The sequence below is a fragment of the Triplophysa dalaica genome, chromosome 24, assembly GCF_015846415.1.
Source record: "Triplophysa dalaica isolate WHDGS20190420 chromosome 24, ASM1584641v1, whole genome shotgun sequence".
NCBI classification, from domain to species: domain Eukaryota; kingdom Metazoa; phylum Chordata; class Actinopteri; order Cypriniformes; family Nemacheilidae; genus Triplophysa; species Triplophysa dalaica.
This window is the reverse complement of record NC_079565.1, coordinates 9,849,075-9,868,619: the sequence shown is the minus strand read 5'-3', so window position 1 is coordinate 9,868,619 and position 19,545 is coordinate 9,849,075. Positions and strand designations below refer to the sequence as shown.

Sequence of the window (19,545 nt, the reverse complement as noted above, 5' to 3'; positions counted from 1 at the left end):
TCTTGTTTTTGCAAAAACAACACCTCCTCTTTGCTCACAGAGGACGATGGCGTGTATATCTAAACACTTAACAGATGGCTCAAGCCTGTGTCTTTGAGCGGTGTTTTTCCGCAATTAAAAGTTTCCGCGTGTTATTTTGCTCCCCGAGTGCAGATTGCAAACACACACGAGGTCAAATACCTGCAAGGGAAAGGAGGGAATGTAACAACTGTTCCACAGAGCCGCGTCGGTCTCATCTGGCGCTGTGCGGGACACGCGTTCACCCGAATGAGTGTTCGTAATCACCCGGCACCTATGTGAATAATTAGTACAATAATTATCAGGCTTAAAACAAGGGTCTGCGCTGCCCTCTCGCACGACGCCACCAAGGATAACAGGTGTTGCTGGTGCCTGGAAGGGACAGAGATTAAAGATTATTTCACTGTCTGGTCTTTCCTTCAGGCCAGAGAATCTCCCGCTCTTCTGTCAGGCGTGGAGAGGGGTCTGTGCGGGGGTTCGTTTTCCTCTTGCTTGGCGGTTTTGGGAATGAGATGTTTGTCAGAGAGTGAATATTGTTTAATCTGGGAGAGATGATGTGTCCTTGAGATTTCGGGACACTCAGTGTTCACATAACATAGAGCTGGGTGGAGGTTATCTTTCTCTTTGGCTTGGCGTGGTACGAATGATGAGATTCCTATACTGTACTGTAAGCCTGTAATATTTTGATTTATATTTATTTTTATCATAATTTATTTCGTTCAAAGCTCTTTGGAACACAAAGGAGATCTTTTGAGAAATGTCTCATTGGTTTTGTGTCCATATTAAAGTCAATGGGGGTCAATGTTGATCTTCAAAGTATCCAAATATAAAGTCCTACATGTTTTGCAAGGACATGATGGTGAGTAAATGAAAAAAATCCCTTTTATGGGTAAATATTTAAAGGAAACCTTGACCCAAATACAAAAACCCAAAACCAACCATTAAGACTTAAAAAGGCAATGCTATTTAAACATACATTTTGTGTTTTTCGAGGCAGCTCTGATCAAATTTAGACTTTTCACATTTTTATCAATACGGAAAACCAAGAGACCAAAAATGACATTTACGATTTTTAGCATGTTATAAAGCACCATAAGAACTGAATAGAAGTTGAATTTCTCTATACATCATGGTTCCCTTTATCTCGACACGCACTAAGTGTGCCGCTCTCATCATGCCGTGCGAGAATATCCTCTCAACAACTTAAGCAATGAAGCCAGGAAGCCCCGGGGTGTTTGTTCTTGAAGGAATTACTTAAAGACTTGTCAAGATGCCACCGTCGCTCCTTGCATTCTCAGGCTTATTTTCTGTTTGTTCTCACTTGTGTGTTTTTGAAATTACTACAACAGGTGCGACAGATTTGTAAAACAGCAGTCTCGGATGTTTGGTTGCAAATGAGACGAAAGAGCTACTTGGCTGCTAATTAAAGTCGTTTGTTGATAATATTGCATGCCTTCAAATACGGTTCTTACAATATAAGTCAAGCATTTACAATAGGGCTGTGAATCTAAAAAAAATCATATCATACACCCAATTTCCTAAAATTTAAATAACAGAACATGTTTGTGCCACCAAAAACAATTTAAAGGTATTATTTAATTGTCAGATGACAGAATAAATATATTGTCCTAAATTTACTACAGAATTTCCATTAGGGTGTCAATATATACTGGTCATTGACAATCAATGTTATTAATAAGTGATAATACCACACACATATGATGATATTGATATTCTGTCAATACTACACAAACGATGATGTTAATAATTTAGTACTAGTATCTGGTTGAAATTACGACACGTTAACCATTTTGTTGCCCATAGTTCACACAAAAATAGAAAATTCATGTCTTTTAAAACCTGTTCTTGATTTATTTTTTGATAAATGTATCAGTGGTTTTGTTTTCATACAATGGATGTCAATGGGGGTCTAATGTTGTTTAGTTACCAACATTCTTCAAAATATCTTCTTTCTTGTTGAAAAAGAAAGTCAAACAGGAATGGGATAAAATTGGGGTAAAAATGATGATTTTATTTGGGTGAACTATCTCTTTTAAGAGGCAATATAAATTTAATAAATTCAGGGGTCATTATTGTTTTACATCCAAATAAAGTAATGTGTTCTGTTCTATTCTGTTACGTGGCATCAAATATATGTATGAAAAAGAAAAAAGGTAAATTGATTGAGGATTAGTTCTATAAAAAACTATAAAGTGTCAAAAATTGCAACATAAACAAAGGCTTTAAATGGCAAAATGTTCTTTAATACAATTGAATGATACATTCACGCGAGCATATGTCTGCGTTCTCGTGCTCTCTCACTCTACAGGAGCTCAAAACAGCTGAGAGATCTTTTGTCATGATTATATCTTTCCATTCTTCATCCGGGCGCACAACAAAGAACCCCGCCATGTACAATTTAAATAAAGCTTTGTGTGACACTCTCCCGGACAAGCTGATACATCCATTCAAGAGGCGGCGGAATATGTGCATGTCTATGCAAAATCAAGATGAATGCTAGGCGAGACAGACAGCGGGTGATTAAGATGCGCGAGATTGCGCCCGATCTGTCATGCTATTCGTTGTCTTATGATACCTTATCATTCGTTTCCCTGACAATGATTTAGCAGTCGGTATGCCCCCTCATTGCCTCGTGTCGTGTTTAAATGTAACCTTCTTACAGAATCGCCTCCCATCCGTCACTTTTGACCCGTCAAGCGGAGGGCCTCTCAGTAAAATTGGACACTTCCAACCATGGTCCTGATGCGGGTGGCAGGTATGCAAAAACTCAATGGAGGACGGGGCGGTGTGCATCCATAACGTTTAAGCATTCGCAGAGGGTCGCCTCTGAATGATCACTGCCCCTAATTTCTTTGGGGAGGATGGGACACTGGCTCTCCTGCCAAGTCTGTTTTTTAGTTTTGGTCTTTTTTCAGGCATTTTTTTAGGTTGTGGCCTTCTGACTGTTAAATAACAACCAGGGGCAGGTCAGCTTACAGGCCAAGGAACATTGGCGAGCAAACCCACCGGTCCTTCCCCCTGGTGGCCAACAGTTGATGCAGAAAGCCGCCATCTATCTCTGGCAGGATGCTAATGATGCATTATTTTTGGAGGAGAGGGTTTCGCTCGAAGACCTAGTTTGCTGGTAATTCTCTGTTGATTTGCACCTCCTGTTTAGAGTTACACCATCTCTAAAATCAATGATGGCTAAATGCACCACAGGAAATGGGCTGCTAGATCCTCCTGAACACTTTAAAGGTGCATTTGATGACATTGGTTGGGTTCTCTAAGGTGTGTTTTCAGAAAAATGGCCTCCATTGAGAAGAAATCTTTTTTATAGACGGAGAACATTTTCAGACACACATTTTGAATAATTCAACGCTATCAGACTATTCACCAATGCCCACTGATGATTCTGAATCGGCAAATGATGATTTAGCCTGGCTGGCGTCCATGTATAAACAGTAGTTTGGGCAGGTGGAAAACTGCCCCCCCCCCGAAACTCAACAATTGTATTCATGAGACTTTTGTGATGTTTCCAGGATGAGCATGTGTTGTCCACACTTAAGGTGTAAATAATTATCTGCAAACGATAGTTGTTCTTCTCCTCTGGGTGATCGTGAAAATCTGGCAGGATAACTTGAAATAAATAAAATCATACTAATGATCTACACTTTTGGACAAATAACTTGGAAAAGTCACAAAAGTGTTTGTATGTCTAGATTCACCATTAAAGACTTAAGACTTTGCATATAGGAATGGACCAAAATCATCCTTATATATCTATAATCATAAAATATCTAAAATCCATATAAAATAATGTAAATTGTAACTTCCATTCTTTCCAAGCATATTAACAAAGAGCACGTATTGCAATCCATTATTTAAATTGCTGTATGTTAATATGTGTTGCACATATATTGACAACAAATAGTGTGTATGCAGGGTCATACAAAAGCCTTCGGATTATTGAATTATTTTTGGTGGAAATATTCAAAACAACACAAGAAGGAAAAATCTTTAAAAATGCTATTTGTATTTAAAAAAATAAGCATTTCAGACTGTTACCACAACTATCTATTCATTGAAATTCACTTCTTTAGGGATAGGGGTAAAAAGTACCTACTGTACCTTTATTTTCCACTACTTGTACAGCACACTAAAAAAACACTGAAAATCAGTTAAGCTACCACAACTTGTCTTATAGGATAAAAATGTCCTACAGTGAATCATCGTAATCGGTACAGTACGAGAAATCTCTTGTGTTCACTATGAAACAAGATTAATCAATCGTAAATCTGACAATCTCTCAATGTCATTATTCTATAGCTGTGAGAGCTGGTTCTGCCTCAGGTAAAACCATCAGCTACAGCAAACGGCAGTCCCGAATCATGCCTGAGCAAATTTGTCACCGTGAAGATGTAATATGTTTGTATTTCAATTCAATTAGCTCACAAAAGACCTTAAAGTGATGCAATCAATTATGGTATGACATTTTTTTAAATCCACGTTACGCTGACTTCAAGTCACTTCAGCATGACTGTACTTGTAAAATAAACGCTCATGCGCGCCAATACACATTCACTTTAACAGTAAAAGCCTCTAAATCCTTATGGGGGTGTCGATTACAAACTGAAGCCAAATAACAGTTATTATTGATCATCATAAGGTTGTTTTAATTAGGGGCAATATTGACTGTTATGTAAATATTTTACAATGCTATGCACTGCTGATAAAATGTATATTATATAATACTAAAATATATCACTTACTGTAAAAGAAAACATTGTCCTAATAGAATGTCCTATGGTTATTTATATTACATAGTTTGAGTTATACTATAGTACTAAAGTTTTACAACAAATACCAAAATTAAATCATAGTGAATTTAACGCCACTATGCTTTTTTGCAGGTAAAAAAAATATGTTATTGTAAAAACTGTTATTTTTTAGAATTTTACGGTTTTATTTGACAGAATTTTAATGTATTTTTAAAATATGGTAAAAAATATCAACTTACAGATAAAGACTTCAAAAAACGGGGTTTAAAAAACATGGAAAATTACTACAAGTTCTTACATGTAATTTTGCTTCACAAAAAATATTTATAATACGGAACTTTTCTGGCCCCCAGATTATTAGTTTTTTACAGGATTTGGTTACAATAGTTAAAACAAGGTTATTATTCAGGACACAAAATAACATTTTCCAACATTCTCTGAGCTACATGCTTTTGAAAATATGACTTCGCTAATCCGCTAGCCAGCACCAATACTAGCACCCTGAATGCTATTATAAAGTTGACCAGCAGCAAACACTTGCAATTCAGCGATCTAAACTTTGAGGTTGTGTTATCCTTGAGAATCAAGTCATGCAACCTGCTTTTAAACAACCCACAGCCATATCCAAACATGTCACTTTTTTTTACGGAAACAAACAAAAACCAATCACGACAAGCAGGAGATCAAGATATTACACCTTCCCTAACATCTACTCATAGAGCTTGTGACCACTAATGGTCTCCTCTTTGTAACCATGTGTTCTATCATTTGATCTCATTTGGCCAACAATAAAAGAGCCAATTAAAGCATAACCACATTACTTTGTTAATAAAGCAGACAGATTGACTCAAGGGAACATTTCATTGGCAGTTAATTATGCACAGTGGTAGTCTCGAACCCACTGAGCCAATGTGAAGCAATAAAAGCCGTTATACCGCTGCCAATTCCCACTCACAGCTGCATTCAGCGCCAAAACCAATGGATTCTTGCCTTGCTATAGAGCCGGACAGACTCTCTGAAGAGAAATAGAGAGATCTGCAATTCTGCAGCTACCTCAGAGAGTTGGGAAAGGTCCGATTTTAATGAACAATGGAACAATGAAATAGCTTAGAGAACTGCCGTCGTACAAAGGAGGCGCTGTGAAAACGAAAAGGTCAACTTAAGGTCAACGCCGGTTTGCCAAAAGCCTACGATTCTTGAAACTCGGCAAATGTGGGAAACAATTTGGATATTTAAGGGAATTTGGTCTTTGGTTCTCAAGAAAAATAGTTATGCAGATAGCCACAACAAATATACATCTCGTCTTAATACATAAAGTTCTCCTCTTGTTTCATGAAAAACAGTGATCATTATCACGTACACAAATATCCCTTCTAAATAAAATCCCAATAAACAAATTCAAAAATGTTAAAGTGGATGTAAAGTTTAGCTACACAACGCAACTGTTTAGCAAATTCAAGTCAGCGTAACGCTATTTCACATCACAAATGAATCAACGCGACCCAAGCCTGTCACGGAATGGCTTGACCTTGAGTAATAAACTTGTGCGTCTATCTTCATAGCCTATATCCTCAACTAGGAGGGAAGTGTGTAAGCAAAGACTGAGCACTAGACAGATATATATGACATTTTGTCAATACTGTATTGGCATTCCACTTAACCCTGGAGACAGAAGGATTATGATGTTGTTGTAGGGCAGTAAATGGGTTGTTGAGCTGTTATTTTGCTAGAAGGTTTATTCGCTCGCACCCCGTCTGGCGTTATTTATGTCTCCTATGTGCTTCACTAATTTAATTGACTGCTATGGTGCTTCAGTGATCTTATAAACCCAATGCTTTCCACTAGCGCATGTTGACACATCCTTAATTCAACAGAATTCTGCGGATATATCAATATCAAGTAAGAAACGTTGCAACATTAAAACAAATAAACCATGAGAATTCACTTCCAATGTAATTAGATAAGTTTTGTCAATAAAATGCATCATGAAGACCAGGCTGTGATGTGCAAAACAGCATTTAACATTAACGCAGGGTTGCGGTTTAGCGAAAGCAGGTCTGAATTGTTATGCATAACATTTTGACAGCTTATAACTCTTTATAATTAGTAAGTAGAGCGATAAAAGTGATGTTTATTGATAGTGCCCAACGTTTAAATATTCATTCATATGAAGGCCGTATTTATGTTTTGCGATCATTTAAATGATTGAAAAGTGTTTTGCCAATAACTTTTGCACATTTTGACTAACATTTGTTTTTACCGATAGTGGAAGAGTGTTTATAGATAAACAGCTTCTAAAATCAGACAACATTTATCCATCTTGTGTGATGTAATGGTTTGCACAGCATATTTATTAAACAAATGCAAATTAGATAGCGAGTAATAACAATAAAATCGATTGACATCAACATTCATATTTTAAAAACTGTTCATATCATCATACTCGTATAGAACCATAAAGTGTCTAGTTATGAAGATCAGTTATATCTTCACATCACACCGCGCGACCGTCCAGCAGGTTGTGACAAATGATGCTTGAAAAGCACTTAGATCAGTCAGCGTTAAAAATCTGGCTGGCACAACTTCATTTCCAAGGGTTAATATAACATGCCCTCTCCCAAAACAATGAGAGTTTAAGCACATATACCTGTCACTCCAGAACCTTGGCTCTTTGATGAAGTGATGGATGGGCAGGGTCGATGCAGATATGTAATACGGACACATACATCTTGATGTGATTCTTTTTGTGGCCCCATAATTCAACGAGAGCATGACATCTATTTAGGTTTTTCCCAAGATACCATCTCCAAGTCATTCAATGGCATCATGCTCAAGCATTGCTCATAATACAATCCATTATGTGTTGAGGACTGTGAAGAGGTAATTGGTTACTCACGCTCATGTCATTCTGAACCAATAGGATTTAACATATTTTCTGTACTAATCATACTAGTATTTTATCTTTACAACGCATTTTTTAAGCCTAAAACAAATACATTCATAAACATATATTCCGTAGTAATTTTTTATGATTTTTGGGAACCAAGTGTAGTTACTATAAACTGTCATTGTATATAAAAGGTATTTAAAAAAACTCCTAAATAGAAAAAAAACATATAGAACATATATCATTAAGGCTAACATTAAATAATGACCGAATATTTCTTTGTTGGGTGAACTATACCCGTCTACTCACTCTCTTGTCATTTCAAATCGCTTTGACTTTCTTTCTTCTGCAGAACACAAAAGAAGATATTTTGAAGAATGTTGTTAACAGGACATCGGCAGTACCCATTCACTTCCTTTGTATGGACCAAAAACAATGCAAGTCAATAGGTACCACCATTGTTCGGTTACCGACATTCTTCAATATATCTTCTTTTGTGTTCTGCAGAAGAAACAAAGTCATACAGGTTTGAAAATACAATAGGGTGAGTAAATGATAACAGAATTTTCATTTGGATGAACTATTCCTTTAAAAACAAAATTATATCAAAATGATCTAAATAATATATATTTTGGGGTAAAACCATTACTTTAATATACGATTGCTGTTAATTTTGGCAATTTAGAAATATAAATGACTTGATATTATCAAAACAACCTATGAATAAAATCTATATGTACACACCTCAACCAACTGTAAAAAACACAAGTTAATATGTGACTTTTTGGAGACTGATTGTCCAAATCTCTTTTTTTCCAGATAATCCCTGCCTACAGCTGAAAGGAAAGCGTCTGGAGAAAGTATATCCTCCACGATAAAGGAGAAATATTGTCTTTTAACAGCCACATGAAAGGAGTGATGCTGTGAGCCACTTCAACACGACAGAATGGCCTGCAGGGATTTAAACAGAAGGAGAACCATCTCCGGCAGATGTCACGTACACCGTGCAAACGCACCGTTTATGTGGGAATTATAAGCAAATAGTTATTATTTTCATGAAATGGAGCATTTCCATTCTAACTAGGGCTAGGGATGGAAAAATATTGAAGAAACTATTAAACATTAAATGTTGAACGCTCGCTACGTCTGCCTCCATCTAATTGAGTTGCTACCAAGAATGTTTGGACTCAGGAGGATAATTTGTCGGTGCGAAAACATCGAATGGTCCAATTTATTGCTTGCTGCAGGCGGCGGGGTTCCAACAGGCTTTGATCAAACTTTTTAGGTCAGTATCACTTGAAATACAGAAAGAGGTCTCAGTAACCAGAGAGAAAATATTTCATCTTCTTCTGCCTTTAAAGAAAGAAAGGGGTAAGTATTTTTGTAGTCGTTTTTGGGTTGGTTATAAAGGATTTGATGAATTCTTTATGGGACCTGAAAAAAACAGAATGGAGAGGTAGTTGTGCATTCACCATCTATGTTTATTTGCCGTCACAAGCTGGTAATCGGTTAAACATTTATGATGCGGACGGCAGCAAACGCAATTATAAGTTTAGCTGCTACGCCATCGGGTTGAGTCCCCTGCTAAAGATGAATGGATTGATGGTTGACAATAGGCTTTACCCACACGGATCAGCTCAAATGGAGCTTGCGCTTGTATCCTGAGAAATTTGAAGTCAAAGCAAGGAAACTTCAAACGGAAGGCACTGACAGCATGCTTGTCAAGCCTACAAAAACGTCCGGAGCTGTGTTTCTGACAGACAAACCACTGAGATGGAAAGGAACAAACGTTGCTTTTCTCTTGTTTTTTTACAAATCTTGTTCACAGAGGGCTTTGTTCATTTCAGATGTATTTATATTCAGATTTATATTCAATTTTGCATTGCATTTGCCGTGTCGAATCGCTAAAATAACTACAATTTATGATGAGCCAATATTATGAGGGGAATATTCCACTGACAATAAACATCAGTGATCATCACACTGGTCCCATAAATCAAAATAATTCAAAGCGTATTAATGTATAGCCAAATATAAATCTGACAAATATCAAGATGTCTTATATGACTTCTGATTTCCATTTAAATAATTTAAGATAAAGTTTAAAATGGGTATGATGCTAAGTGCTAAATAAATACATTAGGGTTGTCAAGTTTTGCAAATGTTTATTTTTTAGTAATCAATCTTAAAGGAACAGTTCACCCAAAAACCTTGAGTAAATATAAATGTCTTTGTTGTTATGTAAACTGAGAAAGATATTTGGAAGAATGCTTGTTACCAAACAATGCTTGGCCACCATTGACCAACATAGTATGAAAAAATGCTTTAAACACTTCTTTATTCTTTCAAACACACTAGAAGATTTTGAAGAATGTAGGAAGCCAAACAGTTCTACGGCACTTATGATACCATTGTCATTTTTCCTACTATTTTAGGCAACGGTGGCAACAACTGTTTGGTTACAAGCATTTGTCCAAATATCTTTCTCTGTGTTCATCAGAACAAAGAAACGTATAGATTTGCAACAACTTGAGGATGAGTAAATGATGAGAGAATTTTTACTTTTGGGTGAACTGTCCCTTTAAATTATATATTTCTAATCCAACAATAAACTCCAGCGCACAACTACATCAACAGAATAAATCATTAAAGTTGTTTAAGAACATTCTTTTACTTTTTACAACTGCAAATTTATGACACACTAGTTATATCTTTACGGACACTATTATCAAGGCACTTTTTTATGTTAGAAAATCTAATTCATTCATCATTTTATAAGGTACAAGACACCCATTGTTCTCTATGCTGACCATCCTCTATCAGCTTAACCTTGAAGGTATCAGTATGCCATCTTCCCAAGTTTCTGCCCTGATCCCATTTATTATCCCTGGCAATGATCCTTTGGGTCACGGGACCAGAAATTTTAATCATTGGGTCGTAAATGGATGAATTAAACAGGGTGAAAACGCTGAATGTGTGAAATGAAGAGTTTTGGACAGCTGGTTTGGGGTGGTCCCCTCTGGCCATTATCTTTAAAACTGTGAAGCTGGGGTATCTACAGTCTCTGGGTTGAGTGCGGCTGTCTTTCAGAGGCAAACACTACTATTATTTTGCTTTATGGACTCATCTGAAAGTACTATACAGTCGCTGGAAGCGTATCATGCAATGCCACAGTTCACCTTAGTAGTAAAACCTGACTTATGGTTGAAATCCAGCCTGGGGTTTAAATTACAGTGAGATTCGCCTTATTTTGCATCCAGTGTCATTTCAAGTTGAACGATCAGGCTGTGCCACTGCGAGGCCAGCGCAGAACAGCTGCCCAATCCTGTTTGAGAAACAACAGGTGACAAATTTGGCTATTTACAAACAGTTGCAGATTTACAAAATGAGGACTAAATTGCTTTAATCAAATTCGAGCCATAGCCTACGGTATAACAGTAAAGTCAAACCTTTTGAAAACCAATAAAGAAAATATAAAACTGCTTATCTAAATTCAAGCATCTTCTGTATATGGTATTTGACAAAAGAAGCAGAAGAATATTGCCATTGTGCATATCATAGAGCAGGGGTTCCCATAGTAGAGGCACCCCGGGAGGTCCGCAAGGCTGCCAGGGTAGGGTCGCAAGATGATTCCCAGAAATCTTTTCAAATAAAAACTTTTTTTTAAGAATAGCGTATTTTGTCAATAAATTTAGCCACCTTCGAGGACAGTGGGAGTCTGGAGTCACTGAAATCGTTAGTTTGGGGGTCATGGGTAGAAAAATTTGGGAAGCCCTGTCATATAGATCAATCGAGGTCATTGTTAACTACAAAGTGAAATTGAAATGCCCAGTTTATTAAATTAATGTAACAAGAAAGACAAGTCTGAAAGCACGGTATAATAAATATGAGGTTTCTGCCGGACAGTGATAGTATCAATGTTGAAAATATGCTTTTAATATGTTTAGTAGTTATTATCGGTGATCAACAGTAATGATTTATGCATAAATAAAAAAGCTTTCCATCTTATACCCATTACATTCAAGTCTGGTCTGGATTTAATATGTCTACTGAATATTTTATTTAATATTTTCTGAAAGAGAATGCATTTTGTTAGATTAATTGTTATTTATCACACGCCTTCTAGAAAACTATTCAGATTGATCAGTCGCTGTATGCGTGGAGAAATATTTTATATAGTGACCACCAAACAGTTCACCCAAAAATACAAATTCTGTCATCATTTACTCACCCTCATGTCATTTTAAACCTGTTTGGCTTTCTTTCCTCTGCACAACAGAAGATATTTTCAAGAATGTTGGTAGCCAAACAATGTCAGTACCTATTTACTTCTATAGTACCGACACAAAACCAATGCAGTCAGTAAGTGAATAATGACCATTTTAATTTTGGGGTGAACTATCCGTTTTACATTTAAAATGAAATAAAAACATGCCTTTTCTGATAAGATGTAAAATAAGCAGCTATAAGTCTTATACTTATAACAAAAATAAAATTATAAAAAAAAATGATCATACTAACTCAATTTTATCTCTACAATCTATTGTTTTTGTATAAAGAGAACAAAAATAGAGGACAACACGTCCATTCTTTCACAAAATAAAGCACAGCATACACAGATGAATGATCCCACAAATAAGGATGGAGGATGAGGCGGGTTTTTACTCGAGAGCCATGACCACGTTAACTGAACGTGAAGGGCCGCATCTCCTCCTCACAGGGCCAAAGCACCCGCCCCTGCATGGGGAAATAAACACATTCACTCTGAGCTGCCCCACATATCAGTCACGGGGGTAATGATCTCCGACCATGGACAGGGTTACAGTCACGGCTCCTATCGCTCTGGCTCACGGCCCCACCGGCAACACGGTCCCCCCGATACAGTACACTGTCAGGAGAGACGCGCTCTGATGTATGGGCTGTGTAGGTCAGTGTGATTAGTGTCGCAACCTTCTGTAAGCGTTATAATAGCGTTTAACACGGGTGTCATTGCATTACTTTTGTCAAGTCAACAATCTAACGTGCAATGATTAAAGTAAACAGAAAATCAATCCAGGTCTCGAGGAAGACCTGCAAAATTTCAGCTTCTAAAGGAGAGATAAGCAGCATCTTCTTTGTAAATAGTTCATCTAAAAATTACAGTTTTACTTTAACATATAGGGAGGCTCAGATATGACATATTTTTATATTCAAAACCCTTAGGCGAGTTAGCATTTTAGGACTTAAGGTTCCATTGCGCCAAAGTCCATGTTTTTTTTTTAATGTTTTTGGTAAATCGGCAGAATTAAGGTCAGTGGTAAACTAATCTCGAAATATAATTAGGTTTTGTTCCATGACATAAAACACACCAATTATAAACTGCTTGTGATTTTCTAAAGCCTTAATGCGTCTTAAAAACGGCGATTGGCTAACAAGTGGCTAAAAGTGACTTCCTCCTTTGGCAGGGAAGTTAGATGCCATCGCGCATGCTCAAAAATAATGCAACAGGGACACAAATCTCTTAAGACGGAGATGCGGATTCATCAACGGAGTTATTACTAACCAGGGAACACATTTTAATAAAGTTTGAAAGAGTTGTTGGAGGCTTGATGGTGGTGACGTTGATATCGAGCGACCTTAAGTGTAGTCTGTGTATAGCATCGTATTAGCTTTTTAGTTCTGACGATTGTATTTCGGTATCAAAATTTAAAAAATGTGGTGTTAATTTGTAAAGATTGTCTTGATAGACAAAATGTGTAAACATCATTAATCTTTGTTATTAACTGAGATTATTTTTGCGATCGTCCAAAAATCCATGAGAACCACTGCAGCGCTTACTTCCGGGTTAGTTCACAAAAATAAGTCATCTCTGAGGTACTGGATTAGGGCTGTCAAACGATTAATCATGATTAATTGCAGAATAAAAGTTTGTGTTTACATAATATAAGCATGTGTACTGTGCATTTTCATTTTGTTTTTATAAACACATTCACATACATGAATGCATATATTTAGGATATACAACATATAAAAATTCATAAACGTTTATATAGAATTAAATTATTGGTAATTATAAATAAGTACATCATAATATATACACATGTATGTGTATGTTTTCGTGTTTATAAATTTAAAATGAATATGCACAGTACACAGGCTTATATTATGTTAACACAAACTTTTATTCTGGATGCCATTGATCGCGATTAATTGCTTTATAGCCCTAGTTAGGATTTATATTGTGGAATAGAAAACCACAATGGCACTCTTTTACACATGGTGTAGCTTTCAAACATAAAAAAAGATGCTAAAGCATGAAAAAAAAAAGTATCATGAAAGCGGTTCTATGTTGTGTCCTAGGTTCCAAGTTTTCTGAAGTTATGCAATATACTTTAATTAACAATATTGATAAAAATCCTATCTTTCCAAATCTGGGAGAAATCTATCTATCTACATCTATTTTTTGAATAAATCAGATCTGAATCTGCTGATCTAAGAACTATTTATTGATTCATGTGGGAAGAATATCGGAACTTTTTTATAAGTATTTTAATGTGCTTTTATCCATCCCCATTTGTTATTGCACAAGAGCGACCATTCTCTTTATCATAACATCTACTTCTGTGTTTCACAAAAGAAAGTTATGCAGGTTTGAAACATGACACAATTAAAACATTTTTGATTAATTATATTCATGTTATATGTACTCAAAACTACTAATGATGCTACTGTACACACATTGCTGGCGTAGTCTTTTTTATAAGCACACATGCGTACACACTCACACACACACATGCGCGAAACACAAACATGCACGCACTAACAAAGAGCTCCTCCACTCAATTATTTTGTAGTATGATAATTAACCAATTCACAGTGCACGGCCAATTCTCAAAGGCGTCTTTGAACTAATTGTTCTCATTGACTCAATTAATTATTTGTTTGCTGATTTAATTATTTTAGATCTGGAAAATGGAAATTAAACAAGAGGCAGATGACTGGTGCCAGAAAACTCAAAACACACCTGTATATTATCTACTTACTGTCATGGAACAGTTCCTAAATAGGAAAAATAATTACAGTTGTAGATTATTGTAATGTTATTGTTTAGCCAATATCTTTAATTACAGAATGTATCATATATTGCCAAATTATTTGGTTAAAGGGTAAGCAATTGTTAATTTGTCAAATTCAGAAAAAATTGTAAATCTTGAACTCTAAATCATTAGTTAACTATTTTGTACATTTTGTGTACACATTGTTGACACATCAACAACACAGGCCAGTCTGATCTGATATACAATAATGCTTTAAGTAAAATCATTTAATTATATTCAAATCATGTTCAATATATTCTCCAAAGAGAAAATGGTATAAGCAATGTTCATATTCTTATATATATATATATATATTCATATAATTCATACAACTTCTAAAAGTGGACTGTCCTTTTTTACAGTTCCAGTATACTGTAAAAAACTGTAATTTTACAGAATTTTACTGTTTTATGTAACAGAATTTTGTTACTATTAATACTGTAAAAAAATTTACTTGGGTGTAAAGTTAATTAATTTCTATAATAAATCTTATTTTTCGTTTTTTTTCTGGTGCCCCAGCTTGACAATGTTATTGCAAACAACTGCAATATTCATATCACGATAACTTTCATATATTGTGAAGCCCTGTGCAAAAGATTAGAGCGACAAAGAAGCAAGCCAGTTAACTGAATCCAAATAGCCTACTGTTCTTGGTTTTTATTTGTCCTCTGCGGATGTAGGCCGGTCCCCTGGCATAAAACATCATCTTGTCAATGCCAATGTCCTGCCCTCTACTTGTACCAGACCAGTCAAGGCATTAAATTCTGACTAGCCCATGGCATCCATCCAAAACACTCTCAACAAAAACCTAATATTCCCCCTCAACATGCCAGGCCTCATACTGCCCGTGCCCCTGTAACGACCAGCATATGGAAAACAAATTGCCAGGGCCGGGATCAGACAGCAGCGCAAGCGTGGCACAAATTTTTAAGGCCTTGTGGCAACCGCTTCCACCCAATAAGGCAGACGCAGTTTTCCTTACAAGTCTCGCTATTATTTATCATGCTGTTTTAAATGTTATTCTCATTTGTTTCCCCTAAATATTTCATTGTCTCTTAAATATTCATTTAACTTCTGCTCTTAAATTTTTTAGCAGTTTTTCCTCCTTTCCACGCGCTTCTTTCTTGGGCTCTGCAATCATAAATGATTATTCATGCGCTCGTAGAAACAGACTGCATAAATCATGCACGTCAATTCTTTTTCGTCTTTTCTCATTAAGACGTGTACTTCAGCTATAGCCTAAATACTTCCCACTGCCCCACTTGTGGAAATTGGATATTCTATCCTTCGATATTACACCTTAAATTGGTTATAGCCTCTTGGTTCTGCAGTGAAAGGGAAAAAACAAGTTGCCTTTTAATTCCTTTTGTACCTTTATATGGAATAATGGGTCATTTGTAAGCTGGGTGCATTTGTGTGCTGAATGATGCTTTGTTAGTGTAACTGTTAGTGCAATTTAAACTCTAGCTATGAGTAACTTGTAAACATTTAGGCAATTATCTTTTTGAAAGCCAAAGTGTCTGCTTTCGTGCCCTCAGTGGCTCTTTCATGCCAGCCGAAGCAGGGAAATATGTTTGCTTAATAGCTTCCTTGTTATATCCTCATAAATTAAGAAGTCGCTTCATCTCGCCGCGCTGCACAAGAGGAAAACATCAAACATCTTGTGCCCTGACTCAAGGAAAGAAAGTTTGCTTTTGAAACATTTATACGCCTGAGTGAGTGAAAAGGGATCCAGAGCTCGCTCCGGTTGTCAACTGTATCAAATCCCATTGAAGAACTCACACACAAGTTTCCAAATGTTTGAGAAGAGTGTTTTCATGGGGCAGTCGTCTGTGAGGAGTGAGAAGATTGTAGTTTAGTTATTCATCGGAATACAAGCAAATTAATATTTTATTGTTCCCTGCAGTTTCTGTTATATGTATTTAATAATTTCATGCCACATCAGGTCTAAAAGCAATTTTAATAATGGCATAACATCAAAAATATTTTAAATAAAAAATGCATACTATATGTTGTCGATTTAATATAATTTGTTAACCTGGCTTATAATCAAGCCTTTAATATTTTGGTAACAACGATTTAATTAGAAAGGCAAGCAAATATTTCAGGATATCATTGGGGAGATTTTCTTTGCAACATCAGACTACAAAACACTACAATTAAAAAATAAGATGAACGAAGATAAAAGTATAGAAAGAGAAAACATTTTGTTTGCAAAATGTAATGTCCTGTTAAGCAAATTTGTTCTAGTTAATGAGAAATGTAGGGATGATCAGCAAATGCGCGAGACGATTCTGACTGCACAAATGCGCACGTTTGTCGACATCAAAGTCGGCATCTGGTCTATATTTGTGAATAACGGCTGCAAGAAGCCTCTGCAAACATCTTTGCAAACGGAAATAAAAAGGTACTGTAAACTTTGAATATTGTGGGATTATAGGTTACTTAATGAGGCTGTCCCATCAGACAGAGCAAATAGCAGTGGTTAATTAGTGATTATACTCAATGATCCTGTGCACACAGTTGAGATATCTGTGGTATTACGGGGCATGTTCACATTGATCAAAAAAGTATCTTAGCAATCAAGATATTACAATATCAGTGTACAAATAAACCAACAAATCCACCTTAATACAGGCGCGATGAATATGTGCATCATGCAGAACCCAAGAGCGTATTTATTTGTAATGCTGTGGTTTTAATCATAGAATCTTATTCTTGTTTACTGTTTTACCCTTTTATTAGACAGTGGGCTGCAGTCAGTAACCTATAGAAGCTCAGTAAATCTTTCTTTGTTCTGTCACAAAATTACCGAAAGCGTGGAGTCCTTTCTAATTTGCATACACTAATTGCTGGTTCTCATCATGCAGTATGAAGTAACCTCATTTGATAATAAGACAAGACCAATTAATCATAGACTTCATCATTAAATGTATTACATCCTGGGGGAAAATTGATTGTTTTACCTAATTGTTTATGTTTTTTTTTTAAAGTAAAATATTTATACACATACAAATTGTAGTTATCAAAATTCCTCATTAGTAGAAAACACATCTTAAAATAGTATGTTTATGTAAAATCTTGATTAAGAGCATACAATATTGACATTTAAGATGTATATTACGTCTTTGCTTTTAAAAATAGTTAAGAAATATAGAGCATATAGTACTGCAAATGTTCCTTTGATGGTTAAAGTGATTGTAAAATATAACCATTTTAGAGTGTTCATGTTATGTGTCCAAATAGCTTACAAAACCATATAATTTCGTTTACAACTAATTATACAATATGTGCCGAAAAAAATATTTTGGGCTAAATATTTAGGGTGGTCACTGTAGGCCTTTGTTGCATTTTGAAAATCACGAGTCTAAATAAAATACAGTCTAATGACATGATGTCCAGCAGTGGGGCCTTTCGACAATATTTCCTTTACAATATAATGTTTAACATATTATTATTATATTTTTGTTTTGTTTTTTGAGTTTAGAAAACAGCTGACAAAACTAACACAATATACAGCCCTATGTATATGACATATACATATAAAATAATATAAATTGGGGTAAATATACAGTTTTAATATATTGCTATTTTTACGTTGACACTGAATATCTTATCTTAAAACGATGGTCTACTTTTCAAAGATTACTTACAGATAGTCGTCTCTGTGGCTCGTTTCTGCTGATGTTCTGTCGCCATCTACAGTTTAACACCCTCAACATTTCATTATTTTCAGCCTTTTGGTGCTCTACAACAAACCGGAAGTCTTTGACTTTCAACGAAGAGTCTTTTTTTACGTTTGGTGGCTTGAATACACTCAATACTTTTAAAATCTGAACAGATATCTTAAAAAACTAGACATCATACACTTGCAGACTTTTTGAAAGTTTCAGATTAAAACACATTAAGTGATCATATCTGCAGATTGTTAGAGACTTCCCGCAACAAATCCAGACTGAAAGTCTGCGCAAACTCCGAGCAAAAGCATTTGCATGTTTTAAATGGCCAGGTGTACAGATAGTTTTGGTAGGAATTAAACGGTGGTCGTTATACAATTCTCACGGTTACGTTTGACAACTTGTCATATGTATACATAATTAAGATAAATGCACTTTTGTGTGTTTTTAACTTTCTTCTTACCTGAAATGACACGCACAATCACCTGGAGTCTGCGCCGCGCGTGCTCGTTCTCTGCGGGAAATGTCGTTTACTCCTCAAGTCTCAATTAAGTCCCGACACATTCTGCAAAGGCAAACATAATTATAGCACCTTTTAATATTTACTATAATTATCAGAGTAAACAAACTATGGTCAAGCAACTCACGTTAAAATGTGTGGTCAGGTGCTTCATTGACATTCCTAAGGGGTTCACATTTTCAGATATAGTCGATTCACGACAAACGGGTTGAAATCAATGTGACAACAAGCATCCGCCATTAAAACTTATGTAATAGAAATCTTATAATTAATTTGTTTTGTGCATTTAACTACATTAGTTCACTTATATAGTCCACTTTAAGAATCGAGTGATATATTCGGACACGCGGTCATCTTCCGCCGAGAAGCGGGAATTCATTCAGCGCGAGCGTCACGATAACGAGTGTAGATCGGTTGTACACTACACTAGTTATTATGATGCATCATGGGATTGAATGAGTTTACTCAATAAAGCCCACTATAAAACCCTAAAATAGTGCACTATAATAGTGTATAGGGGCTATTTTGGCCACAACCTTCGTAAAGAAAGAAACCGGGGGGGGGACTTTTACTTTGAAGTAAATGT

At 35.9% G+C, this 19,545-nt stretch overlaps 1 long non-coding RNA gene across 2 annotated transcripts in view; it reads right to left on the bottom strand.

Moving 5' to 3' along the window:
* The window catches only part of LOC130413920 (uncharacterized), a 95,127-nt gene extending 75,722 nt beyond the window's left edge, over positions 1 to 19,405 (bottom strand). For both annotated transcript variants that reach the window (XR_008905559.1, XR_008905558.1), the window contains exons 1-2: positions 19,087 to 19,405; positions 18,903 to 19,004 (exon numbers count right to left, since the gene is read on the bottom strand). This is a non-coding gene — a long non-coding RNA (uncharacterized LOC130413920). The remainder of the gene's footprint in view (positions 1 to 18,902; positions 19,005 to 19,086) is intronic.
* Positions 19,406 to 19,545: the final 140 nt, after the last annotated feature.